Source organism: Rutidosis leptorrhynchoides, chromosome 7, assembly GCF_046630445.1.
Source record: "Rutidosis leptorrhynchoides isolate AG116_Rl617_1_P2 chromosome 7, CSIRO_AGI_Rlap_v1, whole genome shotgun sequence".
Lineage (NCBI taxonomy): Eukaryota > Viridiplantae > Streptophyta > Magnoliopsida > Asterales > Asteraceae > Rutidosis > Rutidosis leptorrhynchoides.
This window is the reverse complement of record NC_092339.1, coordinates 75,563,587-75,570,926: the sequence shown is the minus strand read 5'-3', so window position 1 is coordinate 75,570,926 and position 7,340 is coordinate 75,563,587.

The window sequence follows — 7,340 nt, the reverse complement described above, 5'->3', positions numbered from 1 at the left end:
AAAATTTTGTTTCCCTTGTTATTTAGGACGAGGTCGTTTCGGATCGATGTCCTAGTCCGTCCCTCGACAAAATTTTAAAATTTGTCTGTTTGTAGCGATTGTTTTAAAAGCTAAGATTTTTGGGTTTTTTAATGTTTTTGGCATACTTTAAATCAATAAGATTAAAAATAATGATAATAAAAGTTCTCGTCCCTCCCTCGGGTAAAGCAATTTCGGTTCAGAGACCTAGTCTTCAACTTACGACGAATTTTAAAAATCATATTCTTAACTTAATGAGATAAAGTAAATTTTTGTTTTTAAATTCACACAACTTAAATATAAAATTCAAAATTAATATTAAAAATTCAAAATTCACACCAAACTTAAAATTTGAAATGCATAAAATTAAAATTTCATATTTTAAAACTTAAAAATTCACACCAAACTTAATTTAAAAATTCATAAATTCATACCAAACTTATATTAATTTTTCAAATATTTACAATTTTAAAAATATTGTTTTTACAAAGTTTACAATATTAATTTAAGATTTAAATATTAATTTTAAAAACATAGTAAAAATAAAATTAAAAATCTTTTTGTCTTTTTTTTTTTTATATCCCACTTTAATCAATCAAATATTATCAAAAATATGCGCCCCTCTTTTCGGTAAAGTAATTTCGGTTCCAAAACCTAATTTAACTCATGACGAATTTTTGAAATATTTTGGGTTGATTGATTAAAGATATTTATACCTTAAGAATAAACGTTAAATTTCGCAGTGATGTAATAAATTTTTGAATGATATCAATAATTTCGGTCGCCAAACCTAATTTTATTTAATACCAATTTAATACTTTTTAGCGAACAAATTAGCGTTTATTATCAAAAGGTTAAAAATAAAAATAAAAATAAAAACTGTACAGACATACCTGTGAAATAGATTTCTTAGTTATATGATCTATTATATTCATAAGATAGTCGGTTTAATTGGTTTTCCATGGCTGCATAGGCGTAACCTCGAGCATTCATTGTCTTTTCTTCTAAACATATGAACGGTCCGTCTCTGCATAAAGTAACAAATTCGGTATTTGAATAGGTTTGATTATTTGAACATTTACCTCCATGTGACCATTTTCCGCATTTGTGACATTTTTCTAGGTGTCGTGCTCTTCTTTTCGCTGCGGATTTTGATTTTCCTTTACCAAATTGTAACTTATTATCTTCGCATCTGGATCCTTTTCTAACTCCGTCCATTCTTTCTCTGATTACTGATACTAATTCACTCGGGAGTATGTCATTATTACGTTTAGTGATCAAAGCGTGTAGCATTAGACCATGGTTTAGTTCACAGGCAGTCTTCATTTTGTAAAAACCTAAAAAAAATAAAAATTCAGAATGGGGGGAGAAGACTAGTTCTTTAGGGTCTGCTAGGGAAAGACCATATGTGTTCCATTTTCGAGAACTACACGAAAACAGACAATCTAACTCTAACAGAAATACATATTATCCTTTAAAGACTTGATTCTCCCCACACTCAGTTAGCTGTGGTGTCGAAATTGTGATTAACTTCGTTGTCGACTTCCATCGGACCCTGTATGTAATGTTTAACTCTGTGACCATTAACTTTAAATTCAATTCCATTTGAATTTATTAATTCTATCGTTCCGTATGGGAAAACTCTTTTGACTATGAATGGTCCAGACCATCTTGATTTCAATTTTCCAGGAAATAGCTTGAATCGTGAATTGAAAAGAAGAACTCTGTCTCCTTCTTTAAATTCTTTTGAACTTCTGATTCTTTTATCATGCCATTTCTTCGTTCTTTCTTTATAGATTAACGAATTATCGTATGCTTCATGTCTTAATTCTTCTAATTCGTTTAGTTGACTTAATCGTAGACGTCCGGCTTCATGTAAATCAAGATTACATGTCTTCAAAGCCCAAAATGCTTTGTGTTCAATTTCTACTGGAAGATGACATGCTTTTCCATAAACAAGTCTAAAAGGTGTGGTTCCAATTGGAGTTTTGTAGGCTGTTCTAAAAGCCCAGAGTGCATCCTCCAATTTAATGGACCATTCCTTTGGATTTGATCCTACGGTTTTCTCTAGAATACGTTTTAAAGCTCGGTTGGTATTTTCAACTTGTCCACTTGTTTGTGGATGATATGCGGTGGAGATTTTATGAGTTACTCCATATCTTTTAAGAACTTTTTCAAGTTGATTATTACAAAAATGAGTACCCCGATCACTTATTAAAGCTTTCGGTGTTCCAAACCTTGCAAAAAGACGTTTTAAAAAGTTTACTACAACTCGTGCATCGTTAGTTGGGAGAGCTTGTGCTTCCGCCCATTTAGATACATAATCAATGGCTACGAGTATATATAGATTATTATGAGATTTTGGAAATGGACCCATAAAGTCAATACCCCAAATGTCAAATACTTCACATACTTGGATGACATTTTGTGGCATTTCATCACGTTGACTTATTTTTCCGGCCCTTTGACATGCATCACAGGATTTGCAAAGAAGGTGTGCGTCTTTGTAAATTGTAGGCCAATAGAATCCAGCTTCATAAACTTTTCTTGCTGTTAGTTGAGGCCCATAATGCCCTCCTGTTGGTCCTGTGTGACAATGGTTTAAAATTTTACTAGCTTCATCTCCAAATACACATCGGCGTATTATTCCATCGGGACAACTTTTAAACAGATGTGGATCTTCCCAGAAATAGTGTTTTATATCACTGAAGAATTTCTTTCGTCTTTGGTACGATAATCCTTTTTCAAGGAATCCACAAACTAAGTAGTTTGCATAGTCTGCAAACCATGGGATTTCTTTATAATTTATCTTCAATAGATATTCATCAGGAAAGTTGTCTTGTATGGCCGATTCATTCAGAACTTCTAATTCGGGATTTTCAAGACGAGAAAGATGATCAGCGGCGAGATTTTCTGCTCCTTTTTTATCTCGGATTTCAATATCAAACTCTTGTAAGAGTAAGATCCAACGGATTAATCTTGGTTTAGCATCTTGTTTTGAAAATAGGTATCTAAGAGCAGAATGGTCGGTATAGACCACCGTTTTTGCTAGAACGAGATATGATCGAAATTTGTCAAAAGCAAAGACAATAGCAAGGAGTTCTTTTTCAGTAGTTGTATAGTTTGTTTGTGCTCCTTGTAATGTCTTACTAGCATAATATATAGGTTGAAATCGTTTTTCAATCCTTTGTCCTAAAACGGCTCCCATTGCAAAATCACTTGCATCGCACATTAGTTCAAATGGTAGATTCCAATTTGGTGTTATCATGATTGGTGCATTAGTGAGTTTTTCTTTAAGAATATTAAAAGATTTGATACATTCATCTGAAAAGATGAATGGCGCATCCTTTTCTAGGAGTTTATTCATAGGAGTGGCAATTTTAGAAAAATCTTTTATGAAACGTCGGTAAAAACCGGCATGCCCTAGAAAACTCCTAACTCCTCTAACATTGGTGGGATGTGGAAGTTTAGCAATTACATCTACTTTAGCTCTATCCACTTCAATTCCTTCTTTTGAAATTTTATGTCCAAGAACGATGCCTTCTTTAACCATGAAATGGCATTTCTCCCAATTAAGTACTAGATTTGATTTTTCGCATCTAATTAGCATTCGTTCCAGATTAACTAGACATGATTTAAATGTATCACCGAAGACTGAAAAGTCATCCATGAATACTTCCATGCATTCTTCTATCATGTCATGAAAAATCGCCATCATACACCTTTGAAAGGTTGCAGGGGCGTTACAAAGTCCAAATGGCATGCGTTTATAAGCAAAAGTACCATAAGGGCACGTGAATGTGGTTTTCTCTTGATCTTCGGGTGCTATTGGAATTTGAAAATATCCGGAAAATCCATCTAGAAAACAATAGTAACTATTTCCGGCTAATCTTTCCAACATTTGATCTATGAAAGGTAAGGGAAAGTGATCTTTTCTGGTGGCGTCATTTAATTTTCTATAATCAATACATACACGCCATCCTGTTACAGTCCTAGTAGGAATAAGCTCATTTTTCTCATTTGTGATGACAGTCATGCCACCCTTCTTAGGCACGCATTGAACTGGGCTTACCCATGGACTATCAGAAATTGGATATATCAAACCTGCATCTAGCAGTTTAATAATCTCTTTCTTAACTACATCTTGCATATTAGGATTTAGTCTTCGTTGGCGTTGCACATACGTTTTATGACCTTCTTCCATAAGGATTTTATGTGTGCAATACGAAGGACTTATTCCTTTAATATCATGAATCTTCCATGCAATGGCTGGTTTATGAGCTTTCAACACAGAAATGAGTTGTGATTTCTCATTTTCAGTAAGAGAAGACGATATTATTACAGGTAATTCAGATTCACCATGTAAATAAGCGTATTCCAAATGGTTTGGAAGTGGCTTTAACTCTAATTTCGGAGGTTCTTCTATCGATGATTTATATCGATATCTGTCTTCTTCTTTTAGCATTTGAATTTCTTCTGTTGTTGGTTCATATCCATTGGCTATAAGTGTAGCTAACATTTCAGCTTCTTCAATTGGTTCATTACCTTCTCCTAAAGAACATTCTCCTGTTCCTTGTAATTCTGGAAATTCTTCTAATAATTCTGCATGTGCATCTATAGTTTGAATATAATAACATGTATCATCTGCAGATTGTGGTTGTTGCATTGCTCTATCAACTGAAAAGGTAACACTCTCATCCTCTATACTTAGGGTCAGTTTTTTACCGAACACGTCTATCATTGCTTTAGCCGTGTTTAAGAATGGTCTTCCTAATATCAGAGGAACTTGAGAATCTTCTTCCATGTCCAAAACAACAAAATCTACTGGAAATACTAAAGTACCAACTTTAACTAGCATGTTCTCCATTATCCCTCTAGGATATTTTATTGATCTATCGGCTAGTTGTATGCTTATTCTGGTTGGTTTCAATTCTCCAAGGTCTAGTTTAGCGTATAGTGAATACGGCATTAGATTTATACTAGCACCTAAATCTGCTAATGCTTCTATTGAACTAAGACTACCCAGAAAACATGGAATTGTGAAACTTCCTGGATCAGATAATTTTTCTGGTATCTTATTCAACAGCACTGCTGAACAATTAGCATTCATAGTAACAGCCGAGAGTTCTTCCATTTTCTTTCTATTCGTGATTAGATCTTTCAAGAATTTAGCATACCTTGGCATTCCTGAAATCACATCAATGAAAGGAAGATTTACATTTATCTGTTTAAACATATCCAAGAATTTGGATTGCTCGGCTTCAAGTTTTTCTTTCTTCATTTTACTCGGGTAAGGAAGTGGTGGTTGGTATGGTTTAACATAAGGTTTAGCCTTAACTGTGTTATCTTCATTAACCTTTTCAACTACCGGTTCTTTTTCCTTATCTTGATCTGGTTGTGGTTCTTGTGTAGTAAGAATAGTTTCATCAGAAGTTACAGGTACTTCAGGTGGTTTAAGTGTTGTACCACTTCTTGTGGTAATAGCTTTAGCTGTTTCATTCCGGGGGTTAGCATTTGTATTGCTTGGTAAACTTCCCGGTTTTCTTTCACCTATTAACCTTGCTAGGTTACTTACTTCTTGTTCCAGATTTTGAATAGAAGCTTGTTGATTTCTAAATGCTTGAGCATTTTGTTCATTGGTTTGTTTTTGAGATGTGAAAAACTGCGTTTGAGTTTCAACTAGCTTCGTCATCATATCTTCTAAATTCGGCTTTTTATCATCGGTTTGTTGTGGTGGTTTGTTTTGAAAATTCGGTCTTTGCTGATTATAAGTATTATTGGATACTTGTTGATTGCTAGGACCTTGTTGGTTATTGTATGGAATATTTCGGTTATAATTCTGGTTTTGATTGTAAATCGGTCTTGGCGGTTGATAATTATTCTGATAATTATTTCCAGGCCTTTGGTTTATGTATGAAATATTCTCTCTTTGTTCCATTGTTAATTCAATACTGAGACAATCTTTTGTCAAATGTGGTCCTCCACACTGCTCACAACTAATTCGTATAGCATGAATATCTTTAGTCATCTTTTCCATTCGTCTCTCGAAAGCATCTATCTTTGCGGAAATGGAATCTAAGTCATGGCTAGAATCGGCTCTAGCTGCTTTAGATGATCTAATGATATCTTTTTCTTGGTGCCACTCATGTGAGTGGGAAGCAGTATTATCAATAATTTTGTAAGCATCAGTTTCGGTTTTCTTCATAATCGAACCACCAGCTGCTATATCTATGTCTTTTCTTGTAGTGATGTCGCATCCTTGGTAGAATATTTGTACTATTTGACAGGTGTCTAAACCATGTTGCGGACATCCTCTTAACAATTTTCCATATCTTGTCCACGCCTCATATAGAGTTTCATTTGGCTTCTGTGTGAACGTAACAATTTCTGCTTGAAGTCTTACGGCTTTAGATGCAGGAAAAAATTGTTTAAGAAATTTGTCAACTAAAACATCCCATGTATCGATCGCCCCTTCAGGTAACGATTCCAACCAATCTTTGGCTTCTCCCTTTAAAGTCCAGGGAAATAACATGAGATATATCTGTTCATCCTCCACTTCTCGTATTTTAAATAGTGTGCAGATCCTATTAAAGGTACGTAGATGTTCATTTGGATCTTCCTTCGGCGCACCACTAAATTGGCATTGATTAGTTACCATGTGTAGAATTTGTCCTTTGATTTCATAATCTGGCGCATTAATGTCTGGATGAGTAATTGCGTGACCTTGGCCAGTGCGTTTAGCTCTCATTCGGTCTTCCATACTTAAAGGTTCCAGATTCTCCATAATTGAATTTGTTGAATCGGTATCACTAGATGATTCTGATTTAATAGTTCGTTCCTCAACAATCTCTGTTTGAATGATTGGTGGTTCCGGAGGAAAGTTTAATGGTTCAGGATCTATGAACCGTTCCTGAATATTTTCTGGATTCTCAATTGTGAGGTTTGTTTCAAAAACTGGATTATCGGAAATTTGAACTGAAGTACTTGGTCGACTTGATGACGATTCTAAAGAAAAATCAACGGCGGTTATATTTGTTAAACGATGTCTTGATCTAGTTACAGGTGGTGAACGTACAAAAGGTGATGAACGTCTTGCTCGGTGCATTCACTGAATATCCTATTAGTTTTTAAAAGGAAAGAAAATTTATAATAAGTTATCCAATCAATAGACTTTTCTGATTTTGCCCACGTTTCGAATAGCCAAAAGATGCAGCAGAGGGGCAGGATTCGTTTGGTCTCAATATAATTGAGGACTGTTTGGCTCCAATAACCCGGTCCACGTACAAATCCAACTATTACTACGAACCAGAAAATTTTGATGT